Source organism: Peromyscus eremicus, chromosome 9, assembly GCF_949786415.1.
Source record: "Peromyscus eremicus chromosome 9, PerEre_H2_v1, whole genome shotgun sequence".
NCBI classification, from domain to species: domain Eukaryota; kingdom Metazoa; phylum Chordata; class Mammalia; order Rodentia; family Cricetidae; genus Peromyscus; species Peromyscus eremicus.
Window position 1 is genome coordinate 1,317,418 of NC_081425.1, and position 21,373 is coordinate 1,338,790.

A 21,373-nucleotide genomic window follows, 5' to 3' on the forward strand; every position below is an offset into this window, starting at 1 on the left:
TGAAACCAGACTCTATCAGGGTAGGGGAAATGGTATCAGAAAACGGCAGCGGGAGTTTACAAAAGTTATGTTATCCATGGAAGACAAGTGCAAGTCTAAACAGCTACCTAGCTCCATAGTTCTCTTCTGTGGTGGGGTGTTTGCACTTGACTGGAGTGTTCGGCTTTATTAAGAAGTAAGGGGATGGGAGACATTTGGAGATTTGGAGATTTCCTTGGACATACTAACACACTGGACAGTGAGTTAAAATGTTATCAAGAAGACCCAAGACTCTAAAGCAAACCTTCAGAATGATGTGAATATTCAGAATTTTTAAAACTTGTCTATTCTGCAAAATATAAAGCAACATAACCTATTAAGTTTGCATTTTTTAATTTCTTTGAATGGTCCTTTTAAAATTTAACATTGCATTACTCTCATCTTCAAAGCCAACGATTTTATCCATATGGGTTAAAAAATATGTTTGACATCAAGACCTCTGCTCTGAGCATACCCAGGAAGGCCTAAAGTGTCAAAGTGTCCTGAGCTATGAAGGCAAATGACTCTGGTCAGAGTCATTTCATTTTGCTTTTTCCACTTTGTGGCTTAGGGAGAGGGTTCTTCAAGTGAGAGTTGGGATGTTATTCTATGCTAGTGGTATGAAATGCTGTATGTGACTCCTTTGTAGAAAAAATACATTATGTGTGAGCTCAGCATCAAAACTGATCAACTGCATAATTTGACAAGACCACTAAAAATCTGCTGCTTTCCAAATCTGGCATTTATACATGGATTTTCCTGTGTGTAATATTTATCACTCATAGATCTTGAATAAATTTATATACTCTCAGTAAAATAGAATACATAAAAATGAAAAACATTCAGTTTTCTCTAACTGATCCTACTACAAGATTTAGTGTGATATTAAGCAACCACTGAATAAGTAAAATACTAAGTAATTCAGCCTACATTTGCAAAATACTATTTCTGCTAGAAGGCAATAAAAAAAATTATATGTAGCAAATTTTTGGAACCTATGAACGCAAACCTAAATAAATTTTATAGTGATTATATTTTGAGTGTTTTAATTTGTACATATATGTACAATCTATTTAATTTTCTTTTTAACATTTATATATCCAACAGTCAGTCATTTTGGGCTTTTCATTTATTTTATCTAACCAAAAATGAAAAACCAACAATTTAAAAAATCATGAGTCTTGGAAGAGGGCTCATTTGGTAAACTACTTCTTGTGCAAGTGTGAGCCATGAGGTCAGATCCCAGGCACTCATGTAAAGGACTATGTGTGGTGTGCATCTGTAATTCCAACATGACAGGGAAAAAAATAATTGTTCTGGCTGGCTAGCCAGTCCAGCTAACTTAGTGAATTTGGGGTTTAGTTACAGATCTTATATCGAAAATAAAGTAGAGAACAAAGGAGGAAAACATCTGACATTGACCTCTGGCCTTCATATGAATGCACCCACATGTGCACATATACCCAACACATATGCACACATACATGCTCATGCATGCGCGCGCGCACACACACAACTGCTTACTATCTTACTTTCCTCACTTTTTAATCTGTTTTTGTTTTTAGAAATTCTGTATGTCAGATTGATTATTTAATTGTGCTTACCTCCAATTTGGGGCATTTTCTTTGAAGATTTAAAAGCATTTTCGACTCTGAAAACTCCAAGGAAAATAAAGTAGTGATCCCATTTTCAGTAGTCCTTTTAGGCTATTATTTATTCATGACTGGACTGAAACTACATATTTAATTAATTCATCTATTAATTTCATACCCCAAATCCTTTCAATTTCATATTTGAAATCCACTGGAGCAAAAAGTATCATTCTAAATTAAAATGTGCCTGGTTCTCTTTCTTCCCATTTTGCACAAGAATATTTTGTATTTTCACTAGTTTTGAAAACTGTATCCTTTGGATGGGACTAGCGAGGTTGCTTCTCTTACAGAGGACTCAAGTTCAGTGTAGCAGCTCACAAACACCTGCACCTCCAGCTATCAACCCATTCTTCTCTTCCTTAAGGACTCTTGAAAATTCATGGTGCACAACCTCACAAAGGTTCACACACACATAGACTTAAAATTATAAATAATGAATATTTTTAAAATTGTATCATTTTTAAAATATTCATTGTTTTCTCTTTTCAGTGATCTTAGCCTTTGAGTTTGGATCATTTGCAGAAAATACTACACACATAGCTATGCATATGCAAGCATGTACTTTCATACACCTGTTTATAATCACAGGGAGAGCACCTGAAAATCTCCAGTCTCTGACAGATTTCTTGAATTTGCCAATGAAATTACCCCATTTACTAGATTTCTATATACAGAGATCTGGCTCTCACCATCTATTTTTACTGCTATTCCCAGATAGAGAGTAGAATAGAAAAGATATATTAAAAGTTTACTCTCTTAACATTTCAAGTTACAGAATGCATTACACATTCCTAAATCTTTGCTCAGTTCAAATTTTGTTTTAATTATTTACTGTTTATAACCAGTCTGTAGATTCTTTTTAATATAGTAATAGTTGCTGACTGTCTACTCACTGCCAAATGCCAAATAACTTCACTTACTGCTCAAAATAGCCATTTAGTACAGATATTATTATATCCATCGAACAGATGAGGGAAAGGGAGCTGAAGGTTGAACAATCAACAAATGTTAAAGCTAAGATTGGAACCGATGCAATTTTATAACCAAAAGCCTATACTCTAAAGATCCAAACTATATTGACTCAAGCTGAAGCCATGTAAATGTCAAATGTGAGTCAGACATTCAATGAATCTATTTATAAGACTTTTAAATTTCCTATGTGGTATTATTGATAATTAATCACAATTATAATTATTTCATGTAATTACAAAATTGTATATGTATATTAATTTTCCACAGACATTTTAAAATGAAGTTGTATAAGAGTGATTATGGTGATCTGTGAAAAAGACAAGTATGTATTTATTTGTCTGTGTGTGTGTGTGTGTGTGTGTGTGTGTGTGTGTGTGTGTGTGTAAGAGAGAGAAAAAGAGAGAGGGGGAAGAAAGAAAGAAAGAAAGAAAGAAAGAAAGAAAGAAAGAAAGAAAGAAAGAAAGAAAGAAAGAAAGAAAGAAAGAACAAGTCAGATTACATAGAAACATAAAGAAAAAGACCTTGGCCAAACTGTTCTCTGGTATCAGTTAAAAGAAGGTGACCTTGAAGCTCAGTGGTGTAGTAATAAGAGGGATAAAAGGGGGTTGTGGTGGAGTGGAAACTTTGAAAATTACAAAGAAGTCCTACAGCTTTAATGATTTTACACAAAGTCAGAGCAAGAGAGATATGAAGGATGTTCTTTTAAGCAATATAAAATTCATTAAACTATGAGGAAAAAATCCAGAGAAGCCTCAGGGAAAGAATCGTGGGAAACAGAAGTAGATAGTCTGTTTAGATTAAATTCAAAGCTATGAAATTTAAAAAAAAATGTTCTTCAGCTCCACATTCTATCTCTCAAAATCCTGGTTCAAGGTTTGACAGAGTCCACAGCACAAAGGCAAGTGGACACATAGTTTCTCACTCTTGTTCACTAGGATATTTTTCCCAACAAAATATTTTTGTTGAGTATTTGGGAATTTCATGTAATGTACCCTGATCACACTTGCTTTGCATTCATTTGACTGATATTGAAAAAAAAAAACAGAAACAACAAAAACTCTATGATATGTGTTGCAAATTAGTACTTTTATTTAGCCTTATCTTGCATAATGATTGATTTGTGCATCATGTTACCTAGGTTAACAAAAGACCACATAGTTAGTAAGCAGTGTTCCGGGTGGATCTGTAGGAGTATTTCTGATAATGCTTAGAGTTTTCATTCATAGCCTAAGAAAGCATATCTTCTCCAAGATGGGCAGCATCGTTAAATCTTCTGAGGGCCTCAAAGAACAAAAAGATAGTGAAAGCTGAATTTACTCTTTGCCAGATAACAAGGTAAACAACTGATTTATAACAAGACTGGAACCTACACCATCAGCTCTCTGTGGGAGCTACATTGCTTCTTTGTATCTACAGCTTACATAGGGAAGACTGGAATTTCTCTGTTTCTGTAATCCATAAGCCAATAGCTCTCTCTCTCTCTCTCTCTCTCTCTCTCTCTCTCTCTCTCTCTCTCTCTCTCTCTCTCTCTCTCTCTCTCTCCCCTTTCTTCTCCCCCACACACACATCCTATTAGAATTCTAAGTAGTATGCTTTTACACCTTGAAGATTTAATTCATATCTCTGTTGCCTCCCATACATTCCAAATTCAGGGTCCTAGCAAGTAGTGTTGCTTTGGACACAATTTAGCTAACCACTGGTTACATCTTAAGAGCTGCATTAAGGTCTTCCTATACTCACTATTTTGTCTCTCTCTCATGAGTGAATTCAAGATAATGTGACTTTAAAATGAGAGGTGTTTCTGGGACAAAAATAAATGTTACCTACTGAAAATTCCTGGAGTAGGGCATTTCATACCAACCTACCAAATTCCATCCTGAATATTAAAAATATATTCAGAGAAGTAAACTTTTCACCTAGTTCATGTTATTTCTAAGTACCAAAGTTGGGACAACACAGAATGTATGGCTCTAATCCAGTATCCTTCTGCCATCACAGAGGACCAGTTCTTTCATTAGTGATGAGAAACATCTAGACAGTGGGATGATTAAGATATGTAGGAAATTTAGATATCAGCATATTCTCATCATGCAGGTGTATAGACAGAAAACCAGATAATAATCAGACTCATGATTCAGCCTTCACTGTTGAGGGTGGATGTGGAAGAGGGTGGTATGATTGAGATGTTGTTGAGCAGACATTAACTCTTCAATCTGTTAGCAACAGGGATACACACACATATACATGTACATGTGTATGGTCAACAGGAAGCTGTCTCTACCTTTAAATAGGTTATGAGATAGTGGGAAAGTTGACAAGTAATCAAACTGGAGTCAGTAGTGATGATGAATAAGGGGTTTGGGCAGCAGACAGGACATGGCTGGTGAAATCAGGGACATTCATCACAAGCATAGGGTATGACAGGATCTGAAGGCAGAGAAAGTAATAAAAAGGTTGGAGAAAGAGGGCATGAAGGAGAGCAGCCTAAAAGAGTAGAGGTTCCAACACATACCCTGATGTCATCACAATTCATGTAGCAACCTGTCATAAAAAAAAATCACACGCTGTGCCGTTTCACTTACACGAGTTAAATGAGCACCTATGCAATCAAGTCCATAGACACACAATATAAAGTTGCTTGCCAGAAACTGGAGATGGATAAAGGGCTGTTATTCAATGGGGACAGAGTTCCAGCTTTGCAAAATGAGAAAGTTCTACAAGTCTGTGGGATAGCAGTGTGAACCAACTGAGTTATAGGCTAAAGGCTGGTAAGATGTAAATTCTTTTAAGTATGTTTACCACAATTCGTGTTTTTGCTGTGGGATGTTCTGTGTGTCAAATGTGTTGCTGATTAGTCAATAAATAAATCACTGATTGGCCAGTGGCCAGGCAGGAAGTATAGGCAGGACAAGGAGGAGAATAAAGCTGGGAAGTGGAAGGCTAAGTAAGAGAGACACTGCCAGCTGCCACGATGACAAACAGCATGTGAAGATGCTGGTAAGCCACGAGCCACGTGGCAAGGTATAGATTAACGGAAATGGATTAATTTAAGCTGTAAGAACAGTTAGCAAGAAGCCTGCCATGGCCATACAGTTTGTAACCAAAGAAGTCTCTGTGTTTACTTGGTCGGGTCTGAGCCGCTGTGGGACTGGCAGGTGAGAGATTTGTCCTGACTGTGGGCCAGGCAGGAAAACTCTAGCTACATGTTTTTATTTAAAATGAGCAACCATCATAGTAATAAGAAGGTGGTTAATGATGGCAGTTTCAGGACTTGGATGGTATAGTTGGGTTACAGAAAAGGAGGCATGAATGACACCTGAGGAAGTGAATCAGAATTGCCAGCTCCCATATCTCATCTTCCTCACACGCAACATTTCTGAGGGAGTCATGTGGTGATATTGTGTTCCCAAAATATTGTGCACCCTAATAAACTTATCTGGGGTCAGAGAACAGAACAGAGGCCAGAAAATGGTGGCACACACACCTTTAATCCTAACATTCTAGAGGCAGAGATCTGCCTGGATCTCTGTGAGTTCAAGGTCACATTGGAAACAGCCAGGCGTGGTAACAAGAGCCTTTAATCTCAGGGAGTGATGGCAGAAAGCAGAAAGGTATTTAAGGCGTGAGGAGAAAGAACTAGAGCTGGTTAAGCTTTCAGGCTTTCGAGAAGCAGTTCAGCTGAGATCCATTTGGATAAGGACTCAGAGATTTCCAGTCTGAGGAAACAGGATCAGCTGAGGAATTGGCAAGATGAGGTAGCTGTGGCCTGTTCTGTTTCTCTGATCATTCAGTGTTTGATTTTATTAATCAAACTGGCTCAGGTTTGATTTTATTAATAAGACCTTCTAAGATTCATGCTACAGGGTCACCTAGCTGTCAGTGGGTTCTTAATTATGTGAACAGTATTAGAATATTTACTACAGTGTCCCCAACCTTTCCTCACTAGAATATGCACCAAGAATGATATTTGTACAACACACTGGGAACATACACAGCTGGAGGAGGGATTGGTAGCTAGATTCCTTCTGCTCTAGGAAGCACTCAGCTGTCCAGGAGGTAGAGGATCAATACTCTAAAGAACCTAGAAATTACTAGTAGCTGAGAGTTTGGAGGCACCACATTTTACTCAAAGCTATTAATGTTACCAAAGTCCACTTGAGACCACTCTCAGTCTTTTGATTGAAGAGACTCTTCTTTGTCAGTTTACATATCATAGCCCAGAACTTTACATAATCTCCCAAAATAATCTTATATATTACATTTAATCTGATATGTTTAAAATATCATCACCAGTGTTAGATATTTTTCTAATAAGTTCTGACATATTGAAACATGAACAGCAATAAAATTGGCTAGAAGAAATCATTAAGACTGTGAACTATTTAGACCAAAGTTCATGCCAAGAAGTAACAGAAGAAACTTGGAATTTGGAAGTGTCAATCATCAACATCAAGGTAATTGGAAATATAGAGGTCAAAGCTATGCATTGAGGCACAAGGCTGTAATCCCAGCATTCAGGAAGTATATGACACCCTACATAAAGAAAGGAAGGGGGAAGAAAGAAAGAAACAAGGGAGGAAAGGAATAAAGGAATGAAGGAAGGAAGAAAGGGGAAAAATACAAAGTCTGTACAAAAAAGGGTATTTTTTTAAGTGTGTATTCAAGAAGTCTCATCAAAGCAGGAGATAAAGCTGTCAGAATTCTCCTGACATGTGTTCAGTTGTGGCCTCAGAAAGTTCTTCTACAGAATATATTGTATTAGGATGTATTCTAATCCTACCTGTAGCTAGAGTTTTCCTGCCTGGCCCACAGTCAGGACAAATCTCTCTCACCTGCCAGTCCCACAGCCACTCAGACCCGACCAAGTAAACACAGAGACTTATATTGGTTACAAACTGTATGGCCATGACAAGCTTCTTGCTAACTTTTCTTACAGCTTAAATTAATCCATTTTCATTAACCTATACCTTGCCACATGGCTCGTGGCTTACCGACATCTTCACATGCTGTTTGTCATCATGGTGGCTGGCAGTGTCTCTCTTACTTAGCCTTCCACTTCCCAGCTTTATTCTCCTCCTTGTCCCGCCTACACTTCCTGCCTAGCCAATGGCCAATCAGTGTTTTATTTATTAACTAATTAGCAACACATTTGCCATACCGAACATCCCACAGCACTTCCCTTTTTTTTTTCAAAAAGGAAGGTTTTAACCTTAACAAAGTAAAATTACATATAATTTGGGAATTTGGGCGTAGCTTCTCTTACTACTTCCTGCTGGAGGGGGGCGCTGTATCTTATGGGGATACAAAGAAAATTTTAGGATTATGGAATAGTCCATGAGGGTATATCGTCTGAGCCAGTTGCCTTCAAACCATTCTGGATGTTGGATCATCTGGGCCACAGTGTCATCGGAGACCTTCAGGTGGTCTTGGCTGGTCAAATCTGATGTATCTTAATCTTGAACAAATCCATAGCCTCTGGCTTTCTGTGGAAACAAAAGAGACTCTTTTCCAAAGCAACATATCCTTATATCCAAATTTTGAAGTCAAGGTATCTTTAAAGTATACATATTGGTTTAACTCAGCTTCCTTTACAATCAAATACCTCTCTGCAGTTAAGAATCCCAAAGACAACACAATCCAGATTCTCTGTGTAATATTCATCTTTATGTGGCTTATTTTTTCTATTAATTTTACTGTCTCTTTAAAGACTTTATTTTTTAAAACTATGTATTTGTTTATATAACTGTATATATCACCTTTTTTGTCTCTTTCAAGCCTACGTATATTTTACACACATTGCAAACTATTACATCTGAATCTGTCTTATTGTGAATCTATTGCTTTAAACTGCAGCAGCTGTGGCTGCTGGCTCCGCCCACCTCAGCTTCCCAACATGGCTACGTTTACCACCAGCTCTGGGAGCTATCATGGGTCTATGCTTTTATCCAAGCAGCGTGTAGCCCAGAAACCTTTTTTTGTTTTGTTTTGTACTAGCAAAGTCTAAATCCACCATGCAGCTTAATGTGCCACTTGCAGAGGCCTCATTCCCGCCATTCTGCAGGTCGAGCACGCAAGCTAGGAACCCACAGGTAGCTCAAACCGGCAGCTGCCGCTCATTTGAGAGAGACAATTAGGAAGCTGTTTTTAGCTCCGTTTTAGAATCTTTTCTCAGATTTTAGGTGGAAACTCTTGCCACCACGTTGGACGCCACCTACCTAAGTGCCTATGATGTGATTTAACTGGAAATAGCATCTTTGTAAATATCAATGAGTTATGATGAGACTGCTAAAGTGAACTCAAACACAGCTTGACTAGAGTCCCTGTAGGAAGAGAAGGGACACAGACATACACGGAGACAGATCTGGGAGTCAAGCATCCACAGGGAACAAGTATTGACCAAGTCACTCAAAGCTTAGAGAAACTCACAAGATGGGCCCTCCCCAGAACATCCAGAAAGAACTTACCCTGGGGACATCTTAGTCTCAAATTCTCAGCCTCTGAAATGGAAGACAGTAAATATCTGCACCACTAAACTACCCTGTTTGGGAACTTTGTAACTTCAGCCCTGGAAAGTGAACATTTTCAAAGCTTCCTTCTCCAACTTGAAGATGAAACTTTCAAAAACTTGGAAGATCCATTGTAGATGTAACCAACCGTCTTATTAAATAAGAAACACAGAGCCGATTCAGAGAAGAAAGCCAAGAGGTCAGAACTAAGAGCCTTACCCTTCCTGCTTCAGCTATCCTGCTTCAGCCAAGAGAGCTCTCCGAAAAAGAGGCCTACTTCCTGTGTGTACGTCTTTAAATACTCTAGATGTTCTGCCTTTTCATTGGTTGTAAACTAAACATGTGACTGCCTTGTCATTGCCTGTATGTACCGCCCTCCAGGTCCTTAAAGGCGTGCGCCACCACCGCCACGCACTTGCTATGGCTCTATAACTCTGACCCCCAGGCAACTTTATTTATTAACATACAATTAAAATCACATTTCAGTACAAGTAAAATACCACCACAATCCATGCCTGAATACTGGGAGCAAGAGAAGTCTAGACCAGGTGATAGCAGGGTGGTAAGCATTAGGGCCATGTCTTTGCCTTGAATCAATCCCTAAAAGTTTATCAATGTGAGATTTCCATGGAAGAAGATTCCTATAAACTGTTCCAATATTCCATTTCAGATGTTTTTTTGATGAAACCAGATTACCTTCAAATGATACTGTTGTGTAATCCTTACCTATGTCTCATGCCCTGACATTGCAGGACCTCTGTTCTTGGTTAGTAAAGTCTCTTGACAATGAACTCTACACCTAAGACTGTAGACTATGTTTTCAAGTTTATAATAGCAAAGTGATGGTCATGTCAGTCTTCAATTGTGCTGGTTCAAAATGATGTGTGTGTGTGTGTGTGTGTGTGTGTGTGTGTGTGTGTGTTCTTTACTTGTTAGAGTAGATGTTTCTGTGTGTGTGCATGTGGAGGCCCAAGATTGATGCTGGTTGTCGTTTCTCAGTTGCTTTCTATCTTTAGTGTTTCAGACAGAGTCTCTCACTGAACTTGGATAGGCTGGCTGGCTGGCCAATCGACTTTGGAGATCACCCTATCTCCATGCACATACCCTCCACATCTGGGGGTATAGGAGTATGCTGCTACCCCCAGTTTTTTCCATGGGTTCTAGAAATCTAAACTCAGACCTTCTTGCTTGTGTAGAAGGCAATTTTCTAATTTAGCCATTTCCCCACCCCTCAAAAATGACATTTAATACTGATTTTCGCAGTATTCCGAAAGATTATTAAATCAAGATTATCTCAGTGTTTTGTTTTGTTTATTATGGCTCTGTTGTTGTTTGTTTGTTTTGTAAAGAGTGAAGTAAAAATTTACCCAAACTGAGGGACATTATTCTTCAACTCTGCCCAGCAGTGTTCCTTCCTGATCCCCAAAGATGTTCTTTCTTTTTCCTCCCTTTAATCAAGAGCAGAACATATCTAAGAGCTTTCTGCCCTCAACCACTGAACACAACAAGGGCAGTAATAAAGTGAAATCTAACAGCATTCTTTTGTTTTCCAGCTCCTGTCATAGACAATAGGAAAATAGATTGTCCTGGGTCTGAGGACAAAAGCATGAAATTGTTTTTTAGTCTTATGAAGTGTCTGACAGCTGTTTAATCATAAGCACACACATCCACGGCTGTGTTACCTGTTCTGAGGCATTAGAATGAGTTTTATCCTGGACAGACCTAAGTACTAACTAAGCATGCATATTGGTGAGATGTGATTGCCTCTGTGGACTCAAGCTTCACGCATGCCATCTGCTTCTTTCTTCCGAATAGTTCAAATATATTCCCATTTTTCCCAAAGCCTTCCTAGTTTCTGATTGTTCATTTATTCATCAAATATTTGAGTCCTTGCTATAAACAAAATGCTCCATCAGGCTCAATGGAGACAAGAATATGCAAATAACTTTACCATTCTGGAGTCTAATTTGAATACAGGCTGAATATCCCTTGTGAAAATGCATGAAGCCAGGAACATTTCACACTTTGAAGTTGCTAGGATTTTGAAATATTCACATAGACTTTACTACCTGAGTATCCCTAATTTTCTCAGCCTGTATCTATAGATGTGATGTGACATTTTCAATTTGATGATGTCAGTCTTAACTCCTGTGTATTGTCTAGGATGACTGTTTTCTCCTTCTGCACTGGTATCTATGCTATCTTTCTGGTCCCGTAGGAATTTAGATCCAGACTCTCACAAGGTCTTGGGAGATCTGATATTGTCCTCTGGGAAGGAGATAGAAGCTGGATTTAGCTGTACTCACTGGTCCAGTTCTATCCTTTATGCCCAATGTCTATTCTCTTTTGCTGTTGTTTATACTGTATGAGACTTTTGAAAAAATAAATACCTTTAACATCTCTCCTATTGATTACTGGGTATATGCTAACACCTCTCCGAGAACTCTCTCAAACCTCAGCACCCAGTGCAGACAAGATAATCATCATCATCAGGGAGGGTTTGACAGCCAATTTTGGATGAAAAGCTGGACCATGGATGTCCCTGGTTTGCATGCCAAGCTCTGGCATAGGAGCTGCTGTGACTGAGTTCTTTGTGAGCAGCAGTTTCTCAGAACAGCATGAGTTTGCCAGTGTTTAATTTTCTCCTTAATGAAAATCTAGGTTGTATTAATAGATGTTATGAGACAGCTTGCTTTCCATTTGAGTGTGGGTGAAAATGAACACGAAATTCAGCAAAGGCATCCATTCCTTCCCATTTACATAATTTGCTCTCAAAATTCACTACCTTCCTGTGATTTTTACTCTAAAAGTCCTAGAAATGAATTTCATGACTATTTGAATTCTCAAGTGGCTCAGTGTATTTTTGATCAGGTCATTTTTATCTTGCTCTCCTCTGACAGGAAAATATAGAATTAAGTGCCTTAGTCTCCTGGATGACCTACACCTAAAGGGCACAGACTTGACCTTGCTGAAGTGACCAACAGGCTCTCATTCACTTCACACACCTGAATGACCATCGCAGTTGAGAGAAGTGGCTATCAGGAGGGAAGGGTATAGACAAGCATTGGGAGTTCAATGTAAACATGGAGAGATGCTTCTTAGCAGAGGCAAGCAACAGAAGAGCTTAGAGAAAAATCACTTCATAGATTCCTGTGAAAATAAAAGCCCTTTGGCTTCCCACATTCATTTAGCATTCCTCATGGTAGCCACTGAGAACTCCTCTGAACCATCCAAGGTAGGAGAGAACTAGAAGATACGGTACTCCCAGGACTAGTCTCAGAATATTTCTTAATTCTCAAGCAGTTGCTAATGCTCTGGGTAAGATCTTATCTCTAGTCATATCCAGGCTACACACGGATTACTATGCCTCCATCCTTACTGTTCTCCAGAAGGAAGATGTCAATGTCTTCGAACATCAAACATATTGTGCTCTAATCCAGTGACTATACCAGGCAGTCCGACTGGCATTCCAGCTCAGCAAGCTTCCATATAACCAACCTAGTTGAGAGAAGTGGCTATCAGGAGGGAAGGGTATAGACAAGCATTGGGTCAGATCTGAAACAAAAGGTCACTAATTCATGATAACCAAGGCTAAACCAGAAGCTACAGAATCTATCTGTCTTTTATTTCCCCTTTACTGTCATTTAGCTTTCCTGTAGTAGAGGATGGATGATTTCATTGTTGACCTTTCCTCATATTCTAGGTTAAATTTGCTCATTATTAAACATAGTAGGGCAAACTGATCCCTGACTTTCTCATGCATGAATATTGTGTACTCTGATATTAATAAAAGAATGCCTTACAACGTTTCTCAGAAATGAGAAATATGCATATTGTTTTGTTCAGTGTTAGCCCTATTTTCATTCTGTTTTGCATAAAATATGTTGATTAATGTAAATTTTCAGAGTGAATCTAATAAACTCTTTTATCAAAGGATAGAAAACTTTTTAACAACTCTGCTATGGACAGAAGGCACTCTGAGGAATAATATTTAGAAATGTGTGATTGACACCTGAAAAGGAATTACTTAAAGGAAAAGAGCACTGCTAGGGTCTGGGCCCAGTCAAATTTAATGTGCTTTGTTTATGTTTGTTATAGCATCATTGATACAACTTTATAGGAATGCTAATATGAAACAAGTCAGGTAACTTCCTAAAAATCAAGAAGACAGGAAAAGAAGTTACAGATAAGCAAATAGGAGAGTTCAAAAAGTGAATTGTAGACTGGAGTAAAGTAATGGTATGACCTCAGTTTGTTTTAAGAGAGATTATAGATGATAGATGAACAGTAATATAAAGATAGATAGATAGATAGATAGATAGATAGATAGATAGATGATAGATAGATAGATAGATAGATAGATAGATAAATGGATATATACATGTATATGGTTCTACAGTTCTACAAGGTACATGCACACATGTAAGTAAACATAAACAAAACTAAATATAGACACATGTGCATGAGGTTTATTACATACATGCATGCCATAGTTCTCCTGAGAACAAGAAAACTTAATAGCAATAGTACAGTAGTCCTCTTTCAGTAGTTTCTCTTCCCTTAATTTGAGTTATTTGAAGTCAACTGCACACCAAAAGTATTAAATGAAAAATTCTAAAATTAACAACTCATAAGTTCTAAAGTACTTGATGCTCTAAGTAATGTGGTAAAGTCTCTGGCCATCCCACTCTGTCCCGCCCCCCTTACACTGCAGACATTGGTCTCCCACTAGTCCAGTGTGCCCAGTCTGTGTACATCACCCACTCATCAATCATTTAGCAGCCAATTCAGTCTTCACACAGGCCATATAGACTGTTAAGGAACTGCAGCACCTGTGTTCAAGTAAACCTTACATATTTAATCACAGGCTCAAAGCACAAGTACCGATGTTGTCAATTCAGACATCCAAGATGATCTGTAAAGTGCTTCCTTTAACTGAAAAAGTAAAACATAGTAAGATATTTTGAGTGACACCATTTATACAATTGTATTATTATATAATTTATACAAGTTGTATTATTACAATATTATTATAATTGTCTATTTCATTACTAGTTTCTATAATTTGTCTCTTATTGTACCTAATTTCTAAACTGAACTTTTGTATAGATGTGTATATGTAGGAGAACACAATATATTAGGGGTAGCTTACTATCTGTGCTTTCAAACTTGACTGAAGGTCTTGAAACATATTTTTCCTTAAATGAGAGGGAACTGTGTATACTAGTAACAAAGGAGGAAACTTAATGCTAAGGTCTGGCCCCAGCATTGTGTGATATAAGAAAATGAGAAAGGGGGGAATATGAATGTGGGTAAGAAAATATGTATGAAGAGTAGAGAATACTTCTGAAGGGTCACACACACCCTGTCAGTGCCAGAAGGATGAATGCTTTGAGCATTAAAATAAATAGACTGATACTGATTTATCCCCTAAGGATTGACCTAAGAGTTCATGTTCATGGTTAGACCCAGTTTCAAAAACTCTGAAAAAATGAAAAAACTACAAGTCTATAAATAAATAAATAAATGGAAGAGATAGCCTTCTTTTTTCTCAGAAGTATGGAGAAACAGAAATAACCAAACAAGAAGCAGAAAGTCCCCAGGAGGATACTCCAGCTATTGCTACAGGCAAGACCTGCTCGGCTGGTGGGTGCAAAAATCAGAGCAAAAACTCTAAGGAGAAGCCATATTTGCATGACCTAAAAGAAACACCACTCAGACATATTTTTAAATTATTACAGCAATCTTCACAAGTGTCTGCAAATTCTCTGCTGTCCCTACCTTCAAAGATACAAAGCTAAATTGATCTATTCCAAGTGACAGCTGGACTTAGTAACTGGCACTTGGTTAATGTAACCTTACAGTGAAGGAACCTAGCTGACATCAGCAGTTTATACCATCTATAGTAAGGCATGTTGGTTTCATATTCTTTCAAGTGTGGTAAAAATGGTATAACATTTCCATAGTATTCTACCAAAAACTTTCAAAACATCAGCATTGCCATGAGAAACACCAGACATCCTGAAATTAAGAGGTAATTAGAAAACTACCCAAGTGGTTGTCTCCAGGGCCATCAACATCAATAAAACAGGGAAAATTGAAGTAATTGATACAGCAGTGAGGAGGACAGAAGACTGGCCATGGAAGAGAGTGCTGTGTCCTAGATGGAATTCCAGAACAAGAAAGAGGCCTTTGTGCAAAAGTATGGCAATTCCAAATAATCCCTTCGCTGTAATTAAGGGTACACAACTCAGGCTAACTTCTGGATTTGGGAAATGTTCCATGGTTACATAAGATGCAAGTTTAAGAAGAATATGGATCAAGGACATACAGAAATGTTTTGTGCTTTTTTCAATTGTTAAATAAGTTTAAAAATCATTTCAAGCCGGGCGGTGGTGGCACACACCTTTAATCCCAGCACTCGGGAGGCAGAGGTAGATGGATCTTTGTGAGTTCCAGGCCAGCCTGGTCTACAGAGCAAGATCCAGGAAAGGCGCAAAGCTACACAGAGAAATCCTGTCTCGAAAAACCAAAAAATAAAAAAAAAAATTAAAAAATCATTTCAAAAATATAGTGGACTTTCAAAAATAGGGCAAGAATTTTCTATGGTAAATAATATAACATGACATGTCAAAGTCAAAATAATGTTACCTTGTTCAATGATAGCATATAAAGCTTCATATAAGAAGCTTCATTTTGTATATAGGTCCTGTTTAGCTTATTTTAATGTATTTTTAGTCTTAAACAGTGGGAACACATACTCTGTTGAGAGCCAATGCTTTAGATGATCTTGTTTCTCGAAGAAAATCCAATGATTTGCCATTTTTCTTCTGAACTTTTAGAGGGATTGATGGCATAGGTCAGTATGACTGATTTTCCGTTATAAGGAAATCCAGGGAAGAGTAACAGAGTGATGAGAAATAGCACAATGGCCCACCTCAGCCAGTTCATGGTCATCTCTGGTGTTTCATTCTCTGCTCATTGCTGTGGGATGGTATGTATGTCAAGTGTGTTGCTGATTGGTCAATAAATAAATCACTGATTGGCCATTGGCTAGGCAGGAAGTATGGGCGGGACAAGGAAAAGAATTCTGGGAAGTGGAAGGCTGAGAGGGAGACACTGAGAGCCGCCATGAGGACAAGGAAGATGTAAAGTACCGATAAGCCACAAGCCATGTGGCAAAGTAAAGATTAATAGAAATGGGCTAAATATAAGAGTAAGAGCTAGACAATAACAGGCCTGAGCTAATGGCCAAGCAGTTTAAATAATGTAAGAGTCTGTGTGTTTATTTTATAAGTGGGCTCTGGGACTGGCGGGACTTGGTGGCGGGAGCTGGAGAAAATTTCTCCAGCAACAGCTCATCCCATCACCTTTGTGTTCTCCTCTTCAGCATGGACAGGCTAATGTGAAGCCATGGGCCGCAAATAGTTCTTCACTCATTAAAAAGTTGTTATCTCAATAGGAGAAAAGTGTGTATTATTAGAAAGGTATAGTGCAGAGCCCAGGCCAGCAAGATGGAATTTAAGACCACTGAGGAAGATGTGCCTGATTCAGATTAGACTTCACAAGCTTGAAGAAATGTCAGAAATGATTAATTTTGTTAGTAAAGTAGAAAGGAGAATTCTATATAATGGGGCCGGCAGGCATGGAATCGCAGAAACAGCAGTCTGTCTGTTACATAGGATCAAGATTTGGAGGGAGCAAGATAGTTTGGGGAAGTTTTCGTTCAGAAATCAGAAGGTTTGTGGGTGACTCAGCAGAACTGATTTGATCTCCTTGGACCTGTGCCCTCACCCACAGAATGATATGACAATGGCACTGATTGTGAATCCTACTCCTGGGAGCTACTGTAAGGATTACATAATATTAGCATGCAAAGTGCTGAAGTTGATATCCAGCCCCCATGTTTACTGCCCAAACTCCAGTTTCTTTTCTGAGGAATATTCCTGTAGCAGATGGTTTAGGAAGGAGCTTTGAGACTTACATTAAGGAAGGAATAGCTGCTGTGAGCAAGTGACATCCTATGAAGTCACATGGACAGAACTGAACGGTGTGAAAGCAATACAGAACCTATTTTAGGGTAAGGCCACCATCTTAGACCACCTGCTGTACTCAATTCCAGGAAGGACCTCAGGAATGTGCCTTGACAACTCAACAGATACAGAGCAGTATGCTCCTGCAGACATTCTGTCTGCGGTTTACGGCCCTTGAAGATATCCAGATAATCCTGCTGAGCAAGTTGTGGTTCCCCACCAAAAGCACAACCAAATAGTTTCAAATGTGGTTTCGCACCAGAAGTCTAGACCAATAGCTTCAAAAAATCACCTTGCCCCATATTCCTTCCACCCAATCCCGAATTGCCAAAGCATGTGATCCATGGCTTGCAGTTTTTCCCTGTAAAACCCTCTACCCCTGGGTCCACCACTGCCGCTGCATTTCTCTCCATCTGTCTGATGGTGGCCCAGGTTGAACCTGACAGTAAAAGGACCCTTATGTGCTTGCATTAGAAACTAGCTCCTTGGGGGTCTCTGGGGGTTTTGAGAAACAGGTACAACAACGGAAGATATAGCCAACAAGGTTGGGGCACAAAGGTACAGCATTGGAGGACATTTAAGGTCATGCTCAGAGGACTGGCACTTCTGCATATAAATGTCAGTCCCAGAATTACTTTAAGGACCAGAGAAGCACAATGTTGTTTCTTTTGATTTGGGGTCAGAGTGGGGGGTGCGGCTCCTGAAGGAGGGATTTAAGGAAGACTAAGACAAAAGCCAGTGAGTGTGCTTAGGGAGCATCATTTGGGTGTCTCTACTGCATAATCATGTGATCCCTGAAGTTAACCACAAAGAAAGAGCCTGGAGGAACCCTCCTGAGAGTTATGGTGAGATCAGAGTGCAGAGCAAAGCAGACAGCTTCTTCTCAAAGAAGTCAGTTTGGCATGGTTAGGAGAACAGTAAAGGAGACACGATCAGGAAAAAGGCGTTTTTTTATTTCCATCTTTCATTTCATGTTTACAATTAGGAATCTTAAAAAAGAAATCATTCACCTCAGCAAAGAGGAAGAAATGGGACAGAGAGGAGGACAAGGGAGAGAGATGGAGAGCACATATGCAGTCTTCTTTATATAGCTCCCTTTCAGATGAATTCAACTTCTGGTAAAGTCCACAACTACTTTAGCACAGTGATAGCTTGGTTTGTATAGTACATTTCTGGAGTGATTCAGATAACAAGCAATAGGCTGTCTCACTTATATATCTGGCATTTATATAAATGAATGATAATCCTCATTTTTAATTTGAGAGCACTGAAATCCAAAATGCCTAAGAGTTTAAAAACTTAACTGAAGCTCAATTCCACATCCTCATCTTTTACCATTTACTAAGATATGCTATTGCCTGTGTGACCTAGTTAATGTCCCTGATGCTGCATGAACACATGACCAAAACCAACTCAAAGGGGAAAGGGTTAATTTCATCTTAGAGGTTACAGTCGACCATTGAGGGAAGACAAGGCAGGAAGTCAAAGCAAAAAACAGAGAGGAATGCTGCCTATTGGCTTGCTTTCTCTGGCTTGCTCAGCTGCCATTCTGATACAACCCAGACATGGTACTCCGCACAGTGGACTGGGGCCTCCTACATCAATTTTAATTTACACAATTTTAAAAATATCCCCACAGACATGCCCGCAGGCCAGTCGAAAAAAGGCAACTCCTCAGTTAAGATTCCTTCTTCAAAGGTGTGTAAGTGTGTCAGGGGTTGTATCAAGTTGACAAAAACTATACTATATATTTTATATCAATAAATGAGACAGCAATTGTACAAACACCTTTACATATGCTGTGTTTGTGTGTGTGTGTGTGCATGTGATTGTGTGTGTGTAGTATACATATAAAGACTTTATCTTGGCTCTCCCCTCTTACTGGAATATTCATCTAGTAATATGAACCAAGTATCTATATTACATGAAATTCTAATGTGATTTCATCTGAAGTAGAGGAAAACAGTGCATTTTTATCATAATGAGTATATTTCTATGACTCAGTCAGTTCCTAAATGGAAACCACTATGTCTCAGTTGACTAACACAAAAGAAATCTAATGTAAAATGGAGGTATTGAGATTTGTAAGAAAAAAGCAGACAAAAGCAATCTTGACTTATCAGCAATTCTCTAACAGATAACTAGTTGCATTAATGGGTTTTTAATGCATGATAATCTAAGAACAATTCATGTGGTCAGTTCAACAAGGCAGTCTACTCTTAAAGTTCCTTTTTCCTCTTACCAACCAGTAAAAGCTGCTGGAAATATTTTTCACACCTTCTGAAGGACATTTAAAGCTTGTAAGATCTGAAGTTCAGTGTAAAGAGCATGAAAATAAACATTTCAGAGATGTCATAAGGTGATATTAATGCCACTGTCCTTCCTAAGTGTTCTGCTGAGCTCTTAAATCAGCAAGTGCAGAACCACACTTCAGTCCCTGGTGACCCAGCTCTTCCCCACCGCCTTGCCAGGCCTGCCATATGGATGCATGGGCAACAGATCAGAACCTCTAGGGAGACAGAAAAGCAAACAATCACATTCAACTAATTAGTTCACATTACGAAATTACTGTGAGAATTTTGGGGTGTCAGCTTTCATATAAACAAGCTGCAGAGATGGCTTAGCAGTTAAGAGCACTTGCTACTCTTGTAGGAGACCCCTAGATCAGCTACTAGCACCCTGGTGACTGAGAAACACCTGTAACACCAACTCCAAGGAATCTTATGTCACCTTCTGGTCTTTTGGAATAACCACATGCATAAGTGCACACACACACACACACACACACACACACACACACACACACCACATACATGTAAATAAAAAATAAAAACAATATTAATTTAAGTACATATCATACAATTAATTCATCTGTATTTTACAATTATTGTGAACATTCTTAGGTAACAGCTATCATATAGAAATGTAGCCATAAACCAACTGAGAAATGAGCCTCCCAATTTAATATGGATGGCTTGAATTTATGCACCAAGGTAATAAAAATCCATTTGACTTTGGGAGTATTAAACTTGCTAAAGATTTTATAAAAGGAAGGAAATTAGCAGAAAATATTTTAAGTAAACATTTGTGATATGTACAATATTGCCACTTTGTGTGTGTGAATTCATTGCCCTTTGTGTATATGAATTCATTGCCACTTTGTGTGTGTGAATTCATTGCCCTTTGTGTGTATGAATTCATTGCCCCTTGCCTGTGTAAAATTAAAAGCTCCTCCCTGTGGGTGCTCCTTACTTCACAGAGCAGGGAAAGCAAGGTAGTCCTCACACTTTATATCAAGTATTTATGGTAACACACATTATTAAAAGCCAACATATTTGCTCTTTACCCCACCTAAACCATCTGTTTTAATCCAGAAGCCATTTCGTTTGGGTTGTAAAATTTGTGTGAACAATTTAGTTAGAGAAGCTCCCTTGAAAAATGATGATGTGTAGTTCATAAAGATCCTGCATTCTGAATTGCTGTCAGTGTAGATGCAAAAAAAGCCAGACACCACCACCAGGTAAAGATGCATGGAGAATCCAGCCGTACTTTAATTCCATAACTTAGAGGAGGGATTACTTTTCATTCCTGTGTGAACACAGTGTGATGATTTTTCATATTCTGAACAGTTAATGGCTACTCTTCAGTTGTACTAACTTTCACATCTATGCACAACCCCCTTCATCCACCAAGGATTTGATTTGAAAAATGAGAATATTTCACAAGTCTAGGTATTTTCTAAATTATTTTCTTTTAGAAAAATCACACCAAAAAATTACAACATGAATGTACTCCTCTAGTTCAGCTATTTGTCACAGCGTTCTGAAACGAAATGTGGTGGGACAGTGTTTGAGTCCCTCAGCAGAAGAAAGCACAGGCTGAAACAGGGAGATGGGAGCAACGAGGCAGAACAGGGTATGTGTCATGCAGCACAATCATGCCCGAACTCTCTTGAGAGGGCTGGGAAAGCAGAGACTCTCAGCCACCCAAAGCGTGCAATGATATCTCAGCTTAACAGATGCCTAGCTGTAGAAGAGCGAAAGCTTAGATTTATAATTTTTTTTAAAGCTCAAGGTTTGACACTTGTTTCTTTCTTTGGTTGTAATTTCTCTTTTGCAAATGCACTTTTTTCTCTTTTGCAGTGTGAGCCTGTCACAAAGCAATCATATGCTCTGTGGACTGCAGGCAGACT

The 21,373-nt window shown here is 38.6% G+C and overlaps 1 protein-coding gene across 2 annotated transcripts in view; it reads left to right on the top strand.

Annotated features, from left to right (window-relative positions):
• The window catches only part of Nalcn (sodium leak channel, non-selective), a 298,952-nt gene that overhangs the window by 188,729 nt on the left and 88,850 nt on the right, over window positions 1–21,373 (top strand). The window lies entirely within an intron of this gene.